Here is an 18,571-nt window from a genome sequence, read left to right as displayed (position 1 = left end):
CCATAGCGTGCAGTCAAAGTCTGTCATAACAGACTCAGTGAAGGATTTTATATTGAGCTAACAGTAATCCTGCCTTTATCGCTACCTCCCTAGGGTGCATCAGGGCTACCTCCCAGTCGATGTCCTCCATATCTCCCACGTCTACCATCCACTGGGTGTCTGGTTTATTATTAATGAGGGTTTTGTAGGTTGAGGAGATTGCTCCTCTTCCCAGGTCTTCCATCAATAACCCCCCCTCTAACAGCACAAAGTCAGGGATACTCTCACCTGGGAGTCCTTCAGCCCTCCATGCGTGCAGCAGCTGTGCATATGTTAGGGATTGTTTTTTGTTCATTTTGTATTCCCGCTGAAGCGAGGAGAACAGCATAAGGTCTCCATCTTCAATAGGATCACCCAGTCTGGAAATCCATATTAGATCCCATGCCCTGAATCTCTTCAGTTTGCTCAGTTTGGGAAGCCATTTCCCCTCCCAAATCGGCGTTTCTTTCGTGGGCTTACCATGCCAACCAATGGATTTCATGGCTTTACCCTGGGCCATAAGTGCTACCCACTTGGTCGGAAGGAGGTGATGTGCCCCTCAGCCCCCATAGAGATAGTGAAGGCAAGTTCATGAGGTCCACTGGGATATCTCCAATCTAATGGTAGAGTGATCCTGGGGGGCAAGGAGCCAGTCATTCATATCAATGAGGTGAGATGCCCAGTAGTAGGCACAAAGATCCGGCAGAGCGATTTTGCCATTATATTGGTTGCATTGGAGAGTTGTTAGGGCCACTCTGGGGTTACTACCGTCCCATAGCAGTGTTTGTAGGTTCCCTTCTATAGTGTAGCACGCCTCAGGAGGGATCGGGTAGTATGTGTGTTGGAGGACATAGAGTAGCTTCGACAATGATAACATTTTAAACATAGCCGCCCCACTCAGCAACTTCAGGAGTAGTCTTCACCATCTTTCCATGTCAACTTGGCAGGAGCTCATAACTCTTCCTAATTTGCGTTTGAAGCATATCTCTTTTTGTAAGGTCTGGAATATTCTAGGTATTTAAACCCCAAGGCCTCATGTGTCAAGCGATGGGGTAGAGGGTGGACCATGGCACTTTCCTGTGGAAGATACAATGTAGACTTATCCCATATAAAGCAATATCCTCTTAATTCTTCTAACAACTGAAAAAGTGACAGGAGGGACAGGGTGGGTCTCGTGAAGTATAGGAGTACATCATCTGCATATAGTGAGGTCTTCTCCTTAAAGGCTGTCTCGCTCATGATGTGGAAACCTCAGACTCCCGGGGGATGTATGATGGAACAACCCATGCAATTACAACGCATGCCTTTACAACGTAGTAAGTACAATGTATGGTCATTACCATGCATGCCCTTACCAAGAAATGATTTTACAATGCATATGCTTTTACCACGAATGTCTTTACCACAACAAACATTTCGTAGTAAAGGCATAGTTGGTAAAGGCATATGCATGGTAAAAACAAGAGGTAAGTATAACATACATTATATATATATATAATTATATATATAAATTTCTCTATATAAGTGTTTGTATGTACTAAATTGCTTTTGAATTACGTTTTATTTGCTTCCTTTTTGGATGGTGCCAGAAATTACAGCTGGATCGATTGTGAAGATTGTTTTTACTTCACATTGCGGCGTATTTGTGAACGTCTCAGCTTCCTCGGATCCAGATTGATGCCGTTTGACATTCTTCTTGCCTCTTGGGAAGTGTAGTCCTCGTTGACGGTAATGCAAGCACAGACGGATCTGAACCGGTGAGCTTTCTTCCCCTTCTCAGTGTGTAAAAGCGAACACAGAGTTTTGTCAGGGGTCTTGCATTTGAAGGCTCTTTTGAAGATTTCTGTTCGGCGCTGTGTTAATCGGAGGACGACACAGAGGAACGGAGGACTGGGTGAGCGAGCACGCATATATTTGCGCTGTTTCAGCTTTTCTTAATAACCACTTCTGTTCAGCTGTTTTATGATTGTTTTGTTGTCTGGGAATTTACTGTACCATCTGTTCAGCAATTTTATTTCAGCATCTAGTCAGAATACTGATGCCATAAATACGGCAGAGGTGTCACCTTTTTGTTAATTGTTTTAAGGTGAAACGTGTCTTTTATAGCTTCTTTTTCTTTTTTTTAAAAAAATTGGCTGAGTTTCCAGTGAGAGCGCCTTTGGAGGGTTATTTTGATAGAGTCGGTATCCTGCAATGAGTGGAATACGGGAGAAACGTTTGGAAGCTGTTAAAGATCTGTTTGATGAAACTGATGATATTTCCCACAGTAATTTGGGGACTTTATCAAAAGGAGATGAATCACCGGCGAAAACAGTTAAACAACAATTGTCAATTTATGAAAAATTATCAAAGAAGGAAATAAGTAAAAGTTGGGAAGTGATCTCTCTGGAGAATTATATTGAAGTAGGCAGGGTCCCAAGGGGTTTGAGGATTCTCATCACTCCTACATATCAGAATCCTAATCAAAACTGTTAGAGGAATGGTCCCAATTAATGGATGAGACTTGTAAGTCGATGTTGAAGTTATTAGTTAAATATGCTTCTTTGGAGTTAGAACAGGTGACACAAGAATTAACTAAAATTAAGGAAATTCTGGATAAACATTCGGAACTGGAAGTAATAAATAATTTTCTAGCACTGATGGAGAAGCGGTTGGAGAAGTATGAGGAAGAAATTAAACAGAGAAAGAGACAAAAGTTTTTGAGAGATAAACAGGACTATGCTCAGCGTAGAATTTTAACTTTTAGAAGTAGATTTGATCAGGCCATCAGACAACATAAGCAGATTGGGTCCTTGAAAAAACAAGAGTTGGTAACATCGGAATCTAGTTCTGATAATTACTCATCAGATTATGATGAAGTTCAAGTAAAATAGATTAAAGATTCTCTCCCCTTTACTTTATTGGATGGATACCATTTTTTACAAAGAAATCAGACAGTACGAGGCCTGCCACCAAGAGGAAGAGGAGGAAACAACAAAGGAGATCAAGGATACGCAGGGTCAGCTGGAGGAGTCAAAGATATAACAGTTCGAGGGAAACCTATGAGACAAGCAAAGAAGAAATGAGAGGGAAAGATTCCCTTACGGTTATTAATTTATCTGAACATCAATTACCCCCGGCAGAACGCTCACTTTTGGAACTTGGTTTATCTTTTTGCCCTACTGCAGACTTTGATTTTTGTAAAACTAGGATTGATTTGTAACTCTTTGTACTCAAACTGAAATTAAATTAAGGAAGTTATTTTTACAGCAAGAGAGCAAGAAGGAACTTGATGATGCTATTTCTGCAGTCATTAATCCAGCCCTTCCTGAATTATTTTTGAGTGATATAGATGGTTTATTGACTTTAGCCGATTTGGGAGAAATGGACACCTCGGGTATGAATGAGCGTGATTTTCTTGAATCTATGGATCTGGAATTGAACAGACCAGAAGTCACTCCTTTTAAACTGAAGTCCAGGTTCAATCCACCTGCCACTCATGATTCTATTGATACTTTTCATGAAGTTGTTGTTCGTGAATTGTTTGAAGTGTGGCGAAGTTCTAAGAAGGGTGATTATGAGTCGAATCCGGACCAGGCACAGAAATTAGCTTTAAAGAGCTTGATTGATGATCGTAACATTGAAATAAAACCCTCCGATAAAGGAGGTAATGTGGTTCTTTGGGATGTTAATAAGTATTGCAAGGAAGCAGAAAGACAACTTAATGATACTGGGAATTATGAAATAACTCTTATGCAGAACTACATTCGACCGATAAATCAATATGACAGTAAACTATTTGATTGGAGAGACAGGGGGTTGCTTAATATGGATGAATATCAATTTATTTTGGTTAAAAGCCTACTGTATCGTGCTTTTATATGTTACCAAAGGTTCATAAGAATTATGATAACCCACCGGGTAGACCAATTATTTCTGCAAATAGCCTTCTAGAACGTACATCCATGTATTTAGATTTTTTCCTTCTACCATATGTGTTGGCCTTACGGTCTTATTGTAGGGACACCATGGGAACTGCATTTTTTGTTAGTTACCTTAGATGTGGAATCCTTATACACGTGTATCCAACATGATTTGGTGATCAAGGCATGCAAATATTTTTTCTGTGATAGACCCTTAAGTAGGTATGATCATTCTATGATGTTATTAGACATGTTGAATTTTTGCTTGAATAATAATTTTTTCCTTTTTAAGGATGCATGGTATCGTCAATTGGTTGGGACAGCGATGGGAAGCTGCTTTGATCCAAGTTATGCTGGAATTTTCATGGGTTGGTGGGAGGCCACTCAGGTATGGATAGAAGAGAATGAGAAATGGACTAGACATATCTCGATGTGGACAAGATATATTAATGACCTTTTTATGATCTGGGAGGGAACACATCGAGAATTGGAGGAATTTTTTGAACATATTTCAGATAATACTTTAAATTTGAGATTTACTAGGAAAATACATCCTACAAGAATGGAATTCTTGGATGTATTATTGGAAGTTCAGGACAACACACTACAGACGAGGCTATACCGTAAAGTTACAGCGGGTAATAGTATCCTGCATGCGAGCAGTCATCATCCCACTAATTTGAAGTGGAATATTCCAGATTGTGAATTACTTAGGGCTAGAAGGAATTGTAGCACTTTGGAATCTTACAAGGAGGAGGAGAATAGGATGATAAAAAGATTGCGAGCAAGGGGTTAACCAGATAGGGTATTACGAATAGCCAGCGAGAAGGTAACTAAAACTAAGAGGGAAACTTTGTTGATAAAAACCCATAAGCAAGCAAATGTAATCCCTGAGATGAGGATAATTACAACTTATAACAATGCAAGTCCAGCAATCAGGAAAGCAGTAATGAAGCATTGGCATCTAGTAAAAAATGATCCTATAATTAGGAAGGTGCTGGCTTCTCGCCCGCAGTTTCCGTACCAGAAGGCAAAATCCCTATGTGATATTTTGGTTCATAGCTATTGAGTGCACAGAGTCATCAACATACTGGCTGGTTTAGTCAACGGAAGGATTTTTATAAGTGTGGTAGGTGTAAGGCATGCAGCAATAGCAAGAATGTTAAGACGTATAAGACGGCCCTGGGTGAAAACAGAAAGATTAATAAAGCTATCTCTTCTGTGTCAGATTATTGCATTTATGTTTTACAATGTCCCTGTGGGTTGCAATATGTTGGAAGCACTATTGGTCCTGTGAAAAAAAGGATTCTGGAACATTATAGAGCCATTAAGAACTATGATGCATCATATTCAGTTGCTAGACATTGGTCAAAAATGCACAATCGTGACCCTAACAGTTTGATATTTTTTGGCATTGATAAAATTGAGAGAATCATATGTGGAGGGGATCGAGAGAGACCACTGAAGATAAGGGAGCCAGAATACATTATACATACATTATACTCCTTGGGACCAAAACACCAGGGGGTTTAAACGAGGATGAGAAGCTTTATGTACATGTAGGATTAATGTAATTGAGAGTAATGGTGATTTTCCTAGGTTTTTTCCCCATTAGGCGTTTTTTTTAAATTTTATATTCAGGTATCATAGATAATTGTGACATTCTCATAACTGTCCAATCACTAAATGGTTTCATGAACTATTATTCAACTATTCTAGAATGGACATGGTGTAATTGTTGTTGTCCTTAGGGCCACTTGGCCATTTTTAGATTTGGTAATGGAGAATGTACATATATAAGAGGTTGTATATATTAATTATTTTCCCCCTATTTTTTTTTCTTTCCTTTTAATTTTGATTTGAACTCTAGCAATTAAGTAGTAGATAATTTTGACTAGAATAGTCAACCTGATTTAATTAAATAGTTAATGATTTTAAGTTTATTTTGTTATAAAGTAAACATGCAGTATATTGTGGAACAAATCCTAGGTTTTCCTGAGTGGGAAAGTATTTTTTCTATGTTTATGCATGGGCAATATAAAATGTCAGGGGGGAATGGGCACAGGTTTTTTCAATTTGGCCATGATGAAGACACTGTTGTGTTGAAACGCGTTGCCATTTAAGAAATACCTTTTGAACTATTGATAAAATGAAGCTTTTTGTTTGAGAAGCTGACACGTTGGGTGCGACTTCTTTTTCTGCTCTTGAATGCAGTGGCAGAAATAAATTTATTTATAATAGCGGTAGCCACGACCGCTTATCTGCACCAGCCTCGTTTGGTGGAAGTAGCCGGTTCATACTGGGACTTTATTTGTATATATATATATATATATATATATATATATATATATATATATATATTATACACAAACACACCTTTCCACCCAAAAACCCTCCCTACCCTAAACCCTAAAAATTACCTTACCACTCCAAAACCCATACCCAGCCTGAAACTTAAACACCCTTTACCACCCCAAACCCCATACCCACCCTAAAACCTAAATAACCCTTACCACCCCAAAACCCATACCCACCCTGAAACCTAAAAATGCCCTTACCACCCCAAAACCCATAACCACCCTAAAACCTAAAAATGCCCTTACCACCCCCAAAAAACCCATAACCACCCTAAAACCTTAAAATGCCCTTATCACCCCCAAAAAACCCATGCCCATCCTAAAACCTAAAACTGCCCTTACCACCCCAAAACCCATACCCACCCTAAAACCTAAAAAAGCCCTCACCACCCCAAAAACCATACCCACCCTAAAACCTAAAAATGCCCTTACCACCCCAAAACCCATGCCCACCCTAAAACCTTAAAATGCCCTTATCACCCCAAAACCCATACCCACCCTAAAACCTAAAAATGCCCTTACCACCACAAAACCAATGCCCACCCTAAAACCTAAAAATGCCCTTACCACGCAAATCCCATACCCACCCTGAAACCTAAAAATGCCCTTACCACCCCAAAACCCATAACCACCCTAAAACCTAAAAATGCCCTTCCCACCCCAAAACCCATACCCACCCTAAAACCTAAACACCACTTATCACCCCAAACCCATACCCACCCTAAAACCTAAAAAAGCCTTACCACCCCAAAACCCACGCCCAGCCTAAAACCTAAAAGTGCCCTTACCACCCCAAAACCCATGCCCACCCTAAAACCCCAAAATGCCTTTAGCACCCCAAAACCCATGCCCACCCTAAAACCTAAAAATGCCCTTACCACCACAAAACCAATGCCCACCCTAAAACCTAAAATTGCCCTTACCACGCAAATCCCATACCCACCCTGAAACCTAAAAATGCCCTTACCACCCCAAAACCCATAACCACCCTAAAACCTAAAAATGCCCTTCCCACCCCAAAACCCATACCCACCCTAAAACCTAAACACCACTTATCACCCCAAACCCATACCCACCCTAAAACCTAAAAAAGCCTTACCACCCCAAAACCCACGCCCAGCCTAAAACCTAAAAGTGCCCTTACCACCCCAAAACCCATGCCCACCCTAAAACCCCAAAATGCCTTTAGCACCCCAAAACCCATGCCCACCCTAAAACCTAAAAATGCCCTTACCACCCCAAAACCAATGCCCACCCTAAAACCTAAAAAAGCCCTTATCACCCCAAACCCATGCCCAACCTAAAACCTAAAAATGCCCTTACCACCCCAAAACCCATGCCCACCCTAAATCCTAAAACAGCCCTTACCCCCCTAAAACCCATGCCCACCCTAAAACCTTAAAATGCCCTTATCACCCCCAAAAAATCCATGCCCATCCTAAAACCTAAAAATGCCCTTACCACCCCAAAACCCATGCCCACCCTAAAACCTAAAAAAGCCCTCACCACCCCAAAAACTATACCCACCCTAAAACCTAAAAATGCCCTTACCACCCCAAAACCCATGCCCACCCTAAAACCTTAAAATGCCCTTATCACCCCAAAACCCATGCCCACCCTAAAACATAAAAATGCCCTTATCACCCCAAAACCCATGCCCACCCTAAAACCCCAAAATGCCTTTACCACCCCAAAACCCATGCCCACCCTAAAACCTAAAAATGCCCTTACCACCCCAAAACCAATGCCCAACCTAAAACATAAAAAAGCCCTTATCACCCCAAAACCCATGCCCACCCTAAAACCTAAAAATGCCCTTACCACCCCAAAACCCATGCCCACCCTAAATCCTAAAACAGCCCTTACCGCCCCAAAACCCATGCCCACCCTAAACCCTTAAAATGCCTTATCACCCCCATGCCCATCCTAAAACCTAAAAATGCCCTTACCACCCCAAAACCCATGCCCACCCTAAATCCTAAAACAGCCCTTACCACCCCAAAACCCATGCCCACCCTAAAACCTTAAAATGCCCTTATCAACCCCAAAAAACCCATGCCCATCCTAAAACCTAAAAATGCCCTTACCACCCCAAAACCCATACCCACCCTAAAACCTGAAAAAGCCCTCACCACCCCAAAAACCATACCCACCCTAAAACCTAAAAATGCCCTTACCACCCCAAAACCCATGCCCATCCTAAAACCTTAAAATGCCCTTATCACCCCAAAACCCATGTCCACCCTAAAACCTAAAAATGCCCTTACCACCCCAAACCCCATGCCCACCCTAAAACCTAAAAAAGCCCTTACCACCCCAAAACCCATACCCACCCTAAAACCTAAAAGTGCCTTTACCACCCCAAAACCCATACCCACCCTAAAACCTAAAAATGCCCTTACCACCACAAAACCAATGCCCACCCTAAAACCTAAAAATGCCCTTACCACGCAAATCCCATACCCACCCTAAAACCTAAAAATGCCCTTACCACCACAAAACAAATGCTCATCCTAAAACCTAAAAATGCCCTTACCACCCCAAAACCCATGCCCGCCCTAAAACCTTAAAATGCCCTTATCACCCCATAACCCATGCCCATCCTAAAACCTAAAAATGCCCTTACCACCGCAAAACCCACGCCCATCCTAAAACCTAAAAAAGCCCTTACCACTCCAAAACCCATACCCACCATAAAATCTAAAAATGCCCTTACCCCCCAAAACCCATACCCACCCTAAAACCTAAAAATGCCCTTTACCACCCCAAACCCCATACCCACCCTAAAACCTAAACAACCCTTACCACCCCAAAACCCATACCCACCCTGAATCCTAAAAATGCCCTTACCACCCCAAAACCCATAACCACCCTAAAACCTAAAAATGCCCTTACCACCTCAGAATCCATACCCACCCTAAAACCTAAACACCACTTACCACCCCAAACCCATACCCAACCTAAAACCTAAAAAAGCCTTACCACCCCAAAACCCACGCCCAGCCTAAAACCTAAAAATGCCCTTACCACCCCAAAACGCATGCCCACCTTAAATCCCCAAAATGCCTTTACCACCCCAAAACCCATGCCCACCCTAAAACCTAAAAATGCCCTTACCACCCCAAAACCAATGCCCACCGTAAAACCTAAAAAAGCCCTTATCACCCCAAACCCATGCCTGCCCTAAAACCTAAAAATGCCCTTACCACCCCAAAACCCATGCCCACCCCAAATCCTAAAACAGCCCTTACCCCCCTAAAACCCATGCCCACCCTAAAACCTTAAAATGCCCTTATCACCCCCAAAAAATCCATGCCCATCCTAAAACCTAAAAATGCCCTTACCACCCCAAAACCCATACACACCCTAAAACCTAAAAAAGCCCTCACCACCCCAAAAACCTTACCCACCCTAAAACCTAAAAATGCCCTTACCACCCCAAAACCCATGCCCACCCTAAAACCTTAAAATGCCCTTATCACCCCAAAACCCATGCCCACCCTAAAACCTAAAAATGTCCTTACCACCCCAAACCCCATGCCCACCACAAAACCTAAAAAAGCCCTTACCACCCCAAAACCCATACCCACCCTAAAACCTAAAAATGCCCTTACCACCCCAAAACCAATGCCCACCCTAAAACCTAAAAATGCCCTTACCACGCAAATCCCATACCCACCCTAAAACCTAAAAATGCCCTTACCACCCCAAACAAATGCTCACCCTAAAACCTAAAAATGCCCTTACCACGCAAATCCCATACCCACCCTAAAACCTAAAAATGCCCTTACCACCCCAAACAAATGCTCATCCTAAAACCTAAAAATGCCCTTACCACCCCAAAACCCTTGCCCACCCTAAAACCTTAAAATGCCCTTATCACCCCAAAACCCATGCCCACCCTAAAACCTAAAAATGCCCTTACCACCGCAAAACCCATGCCCACCCTAAAACCTAAAAAAGCCCTTACCACCCCAAAACCCATGCCCACCCTAAAACCTAAAAATGCCCTTACCACCCCAAAACCCATACCCACCCTAAAACCTAAAAATGCCCTTACCACCCCAAAACCCATACCCACCCTAAAACCTAAAAATGCCCTTACCACCCCAAAACCCATGCCCACGCTAAAACCTAAAAATGCCCTTACCACCCCAAAACCCATACCCACCCTAAAACCTAAAAAAAGCCCTTACCACCCCAAAACCCATACCCACCCTAAAATCTAAAAATGCCCTTACCACCCCAAAACCCATACCCACCCTAAAACCTAAAAGTGCCCTTACCACCCCAAAACCAATACCCACCCTAAAACCTAAAAATGCCCTTACCACCCCAAAACCCATGCCCACGCCAAAACCTAAAAATGCCCTTCCCACCTCAAAACCCATGCCCACGCTAAAACCTAAAAATGCCCTTACCACCCCAAAGCCTATACCCACCCTAAAACCTAAAAAAGCCCTTACCACCTCAAACCCCAAGCCCACGCCAAAACCTAAAAATGCCCTTCCCACCTCAAAACCCATGCCCACGCTAAAACCTAAAAATGCCCTTACCACCCCAAAGCCTATACCCACCCTAAAACCTAAAAAAGCCCTTACCACCTCAAACCCCAAGCCCACCCTAGCACCTACAAATGCCCTTACCACACCAAACCCCATGCCCACCCTAAAACCTAAAAATGACCTTATCACCCCAAAACCCATACCCACCCTAAAACCTAAAAATGCCCTTACCACCCCAAAACCCATGCCCACCCTATAACCTAAAAATGAACTTACCACCACAAAACCTATGCCCATCCTAAAAATGCAATTACCACCAATAACTGTTACCCACCCTAAACACTATATATATATATCACTCAACCCACTTAATACTTACCTGTAAATTCATTGTAAAGGCGTGCGTGGTAAAGGTGTATTCATGGTAAAGGCATGTGGTGTCGGAGTAGAAGGACGACACTGGGCCTGGAAAATGCACAACCAGTACTTTATTTGCACACTCCAATTTTAGTTCACGGTAATTCCCTATCTGCCTTTCCCGCCGCTTCCTCTCTTACTTAAGTGCTTGCACCTACTTCACCCTGGACCATCCCACCAGAGTCCAGTTAGGTAGGGGTCGCCAGGTTGAACCCTCATGCAGAGCGCGGCGGTGGGCTCGCCCATATCCTGGGCGGACACTACATTCCTCCCCAACTACATGAAAACGTTAACATGAAACCACCTGGAAAAACAAATGAAAACGGCCCTTCCTAGATAGCCAGATTAGCACAGGTGGTGCAACCACATATATACAGTCACAACTGTAAAAGAACATACATAGCATGAATGAAGTTACTCCAGTACAAAGTCAGTGTAATGCTGAGATGGTTTCAGGTTTGACCTCAGGTGGTACCTCCCGGTTGCGGACCTTCCCAAACAGGTCACGTCTGTGTCATTCCAGGCACCTGGAGTGTCAGCGTGGGAGGGCACTCCAGGCCTGGCCGAGGGCAAAGGAGGCGCTCGGGTAGATTGCCCAGGGGTGATCCGACTTCTGACAGAGGACTCAAACAGATTGGGCACAGCAAGTACAGGACTCTCATCGTCTGGATCACTAGCTAAACTATTGTCTGCGGGGCCACATTCCTCATGTCTGGCTGCCATTGCAGCAGACAGCCATTTGAAGTGGGACACATTCCTCGTGACCTTCTCACCGTTCCTCATTGCAGTAACCATGGTTCCTTTGACAGTGGTTACTGTCCATTTGTATGCTTCGATCGGCAGCCGAAACTTGCCGCCAGGGTGGCGATCCTTCACCAGAACTGCATCCCCTACCTGGACAACCCGCTGTTGAGCCCTCTACTTCCGGGAAGCATAGTCATTGTTGCGGGTTCTCCTTCTCGTGGACTGGTTCAGGGCACTGGGTTGATCGGCCCAGAGAGGGTGATGAGATGTACTATCCCTCACCACTCTTCTAAAGCATAGCTGGCTGTGGGCGATGCCCGTGGTGGCGTGAGGCATGACTGTACTCTCGCAGGAAACTGTATATGGCACTTTCGATGTTTTGTGACTCGGCCACAGCGATGCGGATGGTCTTGGACAATGTCTTTATGATTTGTTTCACCTCACCGTTGGCCTGGGGCCACCGGGGCATGATTTTGCGGTGAAACAGTGTTCCTGGACTTTAAGAAGTCAGGGCATTCATGACTATTGAATGGGGGCCCATTATTAGTCAACAGTTCCCCAAAAAGGCCAAGAGTGGCCATCAGCTTCTCCATCTTTGGGACAACTAGTTGAGCAGCAGTGGACAGGGCCAACTTCACCTCTGGGTACCTGGATTAATCGTCTATTACTACTAGCATGTGGGATCCATTGGGAAGGCTCCCAAAATCTGCACTTACTCTTTGCCAGGGGGATGTGGGACCCTCTTCTATGATAACTGGAGCCGGAGGATCAGGGGTGCCGCTGGCCTGGCAGATCAAACAGCCCTTGACCGCGTCCTCCACCTGTTAGTCAAGTCCTGGGAACCAAACTTTGCTTCTCAGTCTACTTTTGGATTTCACTATATCTTGATGAGCCCCATGTGCCAGCATCACTGCCCTTGGTATTAAACAGGCAGGAAATACCAGCCAAGGTCCGTGCAGCAGGCAACCATCATCACTCACTGAGAGTTAATGGCGAACATGAAACAACGCTTTGAGGGTCGCCTTAGCCTCTTCAGTGCGAAAACTGGCAGGGTGTTGCAGCAGCCGCCAGTCGTCAGAGCTCACGGCTTCCATAGCCATCAGCAGGTAGTCATCTTGCTTGGTAGCTTCTACTACCTCGTGCAGAGGGATGGGCAAAGGTCTGGCCCTGTCGACTATCAGTCGCACATACTCTTCTGTCTCAAGAGCTTCCTCTGTTTCTTGAGGGTTGGCTGGGCGTGCATGATGTGATAAGAAGTCCGCAGGATTCCTGACCGCTGGTTGATATTCCACTCAGAAGTTGAATTCTTGCAATTGTAAGATCCATTTTTCAATCCGCGGTGGCGTCTTTGAGGACGAGCCCTTGAAAAGTGGAAGTAGCGGTTTATGGTCTGTGACTACTGTAAAGGCCTTGCCATAGAGATATATGTGGAAGTGCCAGCACTCCCAGTGGATGGTTATAGCTTCGCGCTCAATCTGGGAGTATCGTTGCTCTGTTGGTGTTAGGGTTCTGCTGGCAAAGGCTATGAGAGCCCACATTCCGCAATCCTGCTGTTGCGCTAGTAGCCTGGTGGAGCTGGCGTCAACAGGCAGCTGGGAGTCTCGCCTGGGGTTGAAGAAGGCTAGCGTGGTGTCAGCCGACCGGGCTTTCTTTGCATTACTGAAAGCAGTTTCTTGTGCCACATCCCACACCCAGGGAACATTGGATTGAGTGAGATCTCTCAATGGCCCAGTTAGGTCTGATAGATTTTGCATGAAACGGCCACAATACGTGACCATGCCCAGGAAACTACTGACCCTGGACACTGACGTAGGAGCGGGGGCATCTTGGATGTCCCTGACTTTGGCTGGGTCTGGGCCAATCCCTTGTTGAGAGAATCGGTAGCCGAAGAAGCTGATGCTGTCCCTTAAGAACTCGCATTTCTCATGATGCTGTGTGTGAGGCCATGGTCTCGCAGCCGGAGGAACACTGCACGCAGGCAGGTCAAGTGACTCACGAGCGTGAGGGCTTGCACAAGGATATCGCTTACGTTCAGAACTCCCGTTAGCCCTGCTAGCACCCCTTTGATGGTGTGTTGGAAAATCTCGGCAGCGCTTGATATGTCGAAATTTAGGCATGCATACCTCCAGAGGCCCATGTGGGTCGAGAAGGTCGTGATTGGTCTGGAGTCGGGATGCAGCACCATCTGATGGTAGCCTGACCAGAGGTCCATTTTAGAGAACCATTTGGCACCTGAAAGTTCTCCTATTATGTCGTTGATTGTCAGGGTGAGGTCCGTTCCCTCTTAATGGCCTGGTTGGGAAGGTGCATGTCCACGCAGATGCGGACGGCGTCAGACTGCTTCGTTTTTTTCGTGACAACAATGAATTGGGCCCTGATTTCATCTTCCTCATCAGGGAAGGTGCAGGTGCTTGCTAACTCTCTCATGCGTGTATAGAAGACATCTACGGATTCTTCCGCCTTTTGGCGCGCTTGGCGTAGCAGGAAGTGTTCGTAATCGGGATTGGCGTACGGCTCAAAGTGCGCAAAAATGGCGTCCTTCAGCGTGGTGTATGTGTGGGGGGTGGCCTCAATTACGGATTTAGAAACGTTGTGGATTTCAGCGCCACCCAGGCACAACAGCAAAGGTCTCTTTTGCTCATCCCTGACATCTAGCGCTTCAAAGTAGGTTTCTAGCCGTTCAAGCCAGGCTTTCCACTTAACAGCCTGTGTGGGTGGGGCCCCAGTGATGGTAAAGGGTTCCAGGGCTAATATGTTGGCCATGGGCTAGCTGACGGGGAATCACCTTGGTTGGGTAGGGTATCCAGTTTCAGAGGTTAACAGTCCCAACAGGTATTATCAAGGAGCTGCTCCGGTGGCCTGGTGTCTGAAGAGCTTGAGAGGACACCCGGAAATGCATCAGATTGTAGGCGCCAGTCTGTACTCCCCAGGAACAAGTAGGGCGGAAGGCACGGTATCTTGGAGCCCGGCACGAAGGCTTAAGAAGTCACTTGCGGCAGTGGGAGCGGGCCACAGCTCGCCGTGGAGACGGCCTGCACGCGTCCTGGCATGGTAGAAGGTAGGCCAGCTGGGCAGAGTCCCACGGAGGAGGCTGAGACGATGTCAGGAGGCCAATCGCACATGGCATGTGAGGCCAGGTCACAGAGGCTGCACACGTGGCAGGAGAGGCTGGGTTGCAGAAGGAGGGTTCAGGGACGGGCCTCGCGACAGTGCCGGCAAGCAGGTGGCACCTTCAATGCAGGTAAGGAGCCGGCACCAGCAATCGGCACCAGCAGCTGTGAGGTGGTTGCGCGGTGGCAACTGACGACGTGTCGACTGGCGGGGGTGGGCCGGGCAGGGTGAGCCACTCCTCATCGCCAATGTGGTGTCGGAGAAGAAGGACGACACTGGGCCTGGGTAATGTGCAACAAGTACTTTATTCGCACACTCCAATTTTAGTTCATTACAACTCCCTACCTGACTTTCCCGCTGCTCCCCCGCTTACTTAAGTGCTCGCACCTACGTCACACTTGACCATCCACCAGAGTCCAGTTTGGCAGGGGTCGCCGGGTTGACCCCTCATGCAGAGCGGGGCGGTGGGCTCGCCCCTATCCTGGGCGAACACTACAAGGCATGCGTGGTAAAGCCATGCGTGGTAAACGCATATGCGTTGTAAATGCATCGTGGTAAATGCAATTTCGTTGCATTCACCGTGATGTAAGTGATGTTTCCCACTCCCGGGTGGTCGTGATCCTGCAAGCCAGCAATTCTATGGTAAGAGTGAATAGGATGGGGAAAAGGGGCAGCCCTGACTCGTACTCAGAGATCTTCTCCCCGTTAACCCGGACAGAGGCCACCAGTGTGTCGTATAATAGTCTGACCCATTTCTTATATCCGGGACTGAAGCTAAATTTTATCAGTGTATGCGAGCGTAATGGCTGTTTAAGCAACAAGTCTAGGAGGTGAGGTAGTTTTGTATCAGGATTTGGTATGGCTGGGTTTTCCTGTGTTGCAGACAGTCGCAGGGCTCAGGCACCGAGCCGAAGGGGTTGGAGCCTTTCCTGTTTGGAATTTTAGCACAGTGTTGAATGCTTGGATTGTGTCGGTTGAGGGTTTTTGTCAGGTTGGAGGGGAGGTTTAAAGGTGGTGGGGGATAGGTTGTTCTATGTATTAGTGTGGTGGGGTTTTCATATTATATAATGTTTAAAGAGATTTAACTGCCTGCCTGTCCTAGTGAAACAGCCTTTTACTCTATTTGGTGTCTTGGTTTATTGTCCCATATTGTCCGATAATGTCTTTTATTAATTCTCAATGTAGTAATACATTCTGATGTCCTAAAGTGCAACTCTTCTGCATGTTAAACAAAAACACCTTTATGAATTTTTAAGAGACTTTTCCATATTTGTAGCATGATTAACATGCCTACGATTTTCAGGGCTCGGGTTGTGCATGGGCTCTTAATGACAAACTGGACCCCTGGCTTGGCTCTCCCTGTTAATATGCTCGCTAGCCCACTTCTAACTCTCATTAGACAGGGCTCTAAAAGAAAGTTTTAACTGGAGATCAGTGGGGCCCTCTTACCCCTTTGGCAGCCCAGCCAATTTCCATGCATCAGGAGTTAGACTAACGCACGTTAATGCTGGTGTCCGCATTACCGCATTAAAATGCATTAGTTACGCATAAATAGCTCCCAGACATGCTCTGGGGATCATGCAGCGCCCCGGAGAACTTCCTCATGCACTTAATCTGGAAGGAATATATTCTGCAGGGGCCAGGCCTGTAGGACTAGTTGTTATGGTCACCTGGCAGTGGGATGCATTGTTTCTTTTCCATGCTGCAAACACACATTGTGCTCCCTCTGTCAGCCTCGCCCCGCATGGCCACTCTGCTGGATCTTCGTCTGGGTCAGGCTACTAAAGTAAGGGTCATTGAGTGTGGCTGTGTTTCCTCTGGTCTCTGGCTGGAGTAGGTGGTTGCCAAGGGTGAAAAAAGTAATTTGATGTCATGTATGCTTTTCATGCAGAAAATATTCAAATATTTAGGACACGGCCTCCTGCTAGCCAGAATAAGACACTCCCAAACAAGAAGGGAACTCACAGTGACTCTCTTCCCACTCAAAAAAAAGCTTAGAACGTCTGCCTCTTCTGCAGCCCATTGCCCCCCTGCCCAGCTTTGTCGAAGAGAAAGGTAGAAGGTGAAGAGCACGGAACGTCATATCTTGGTGAGTCCAAGTGAAGTGCTTGGCTTACTCTTGCCTCTACCAATCCCAAGGTGTAAGTGCTGTGTCTAATAATATACTGCTGACTGATAGCACTCTACTATCACTTTTGTGTCACTTCTCAATGAAAGAATGAGCTGAGTGACAACTCATGGTTGCACTCTTGGCCACGACCACTGCCAGGAATGTAATGTAAGTGTGTACACCAGCATTCTCACAGTATTCTTGCAGCCCTTCTCTGATACTGCACACCGTTGTTGGTGCACGGTTTTTAACAAATTGTTTATTTTATGTTTTAACTCTGTATCATTTTATAAGCCTGATTTACAAACATTTCAGAACATGCTTTCCACAATGTATTTGTAAACCAGGCCACTGGTGCTGTTTCCTTCTGTGCATAAATTATCTTTTTTCCACCAGCACCACCCCTTACTCTCCCTCTGTTTCCCTACACCCCTTTTCCTTCTCCTTCTCAAACGCCTCTCACATCTAATTTAGCACCAGAATAGGTGATTTCAGGTGAGGGGATAGAGAGAACATTATGTACAAACTCAAAAGCCCTTCACCACCACCTGCAATTAACACCACAGCGGCAGAAATAAAGAAGAAGCGGGTATGGTCTGTCTCAGACTTTCCATAACTATCTCACCAACATAAAAAACACGGTTACACTGCCCCATAAAATAAGCCTGACATACACTGTTTGCAAGCTAAATGATGCATCTTCCTCATGCAATTATTTTGCACAAAATGGGCACAAAAGGGTCAAGCAGAACACCTAGCTTTTCTTATTCACACATGTTGGACCTGGCCCTTTTTGTAGGGTTATCTCCAAACTTTTTGCCATCTTCTTCCTATTTTTTCTGACCTGTGTTTGTTGGCTTTAGGACTCTGTGCAATTTACCACTGCTAACCAGTGCTAAAGTGCATATGCTCTCTGTCTAAACTATATCGGTGATTAGTTTCTCCATTAGAGGCATATTTGATTTAATAGTATAGTATAGTGTGCCAGGTGTGCCAAGGGCCTGTAAATTAAATAGTACTAGTGGACCTGCAGCACTGATTGTGCCACCAACATGAGCAGCCCTGCAAATACGTCTCAGACCTGCCACTGCAGTGCCTGTGTGGGCAGTTTTAAACTGCCATTTCAACCTGGCAAGGGTACCCACTTGCCAGGCCCAAACCTTCCCTTTTACTACATGTAAGTCACCCCTAAAGTAGGCCCAAGGCAGCCCAACGGACAGGGTGCAGTGTATTTAAAAATACATGTATTGATGTGTTTTGCATGTCCTGAAAGTGTGCTAAATTTGTTTTTCACTATTGCAAGGACTATCTCTCAAATAGGGTAACATGGGGTTTGCCTTGAAATATCTTTTAACTGCAAGTTCCCATTGAGAGCAGATAGAGATATGGAGCTTGGGGTCTCTGACC

At 45.3% G+C, this 18,571-nt stretch overlaps 1 protein-coding gene across 1 annotated transcript in view; it reads left to right on the top strand.

The window, feature by feature from the left end:
* The first annotated feature begins 1,796 nt into the window (after positions 1-1,796).
* The window catches only part of ALAD (aminolevulinate dehydratase), a 136,844-nt gene continuing 120,069 nt past the window's right edge, over positions 1,797-18,571 (top strand). Inside the window, exon 1 of the mRNA XM_069241404.1 lies at positions 1,797-1,912. The gene's annotated coding sequence lies outside the window, so the exon portion shown is untranslated. The remainder of the gene's footprint in view (positions 1,913-18,571) is intronic.

This window comes from Pleurodeles waltl, chromosome 6 (assembly GCF_031143425.1).
Source record: "Pleurodeles waltl isolate 20211129_DDA chromosome 6, aPleWal1.hap1.20221129, whole genome shotgun sequence".
NCBI classification, from domain to species: domain Eukaryota; kingdom Metazoa; phylum Chordata; class Amphibia; order Caudata; family Salamandridae; genus Pleurodeles; species Pleurodeles waltl.
Note: the sequence above shows the minus strand (reverse complement) of the source record. Positions and strands in the feature narration are given on the sequence as shown.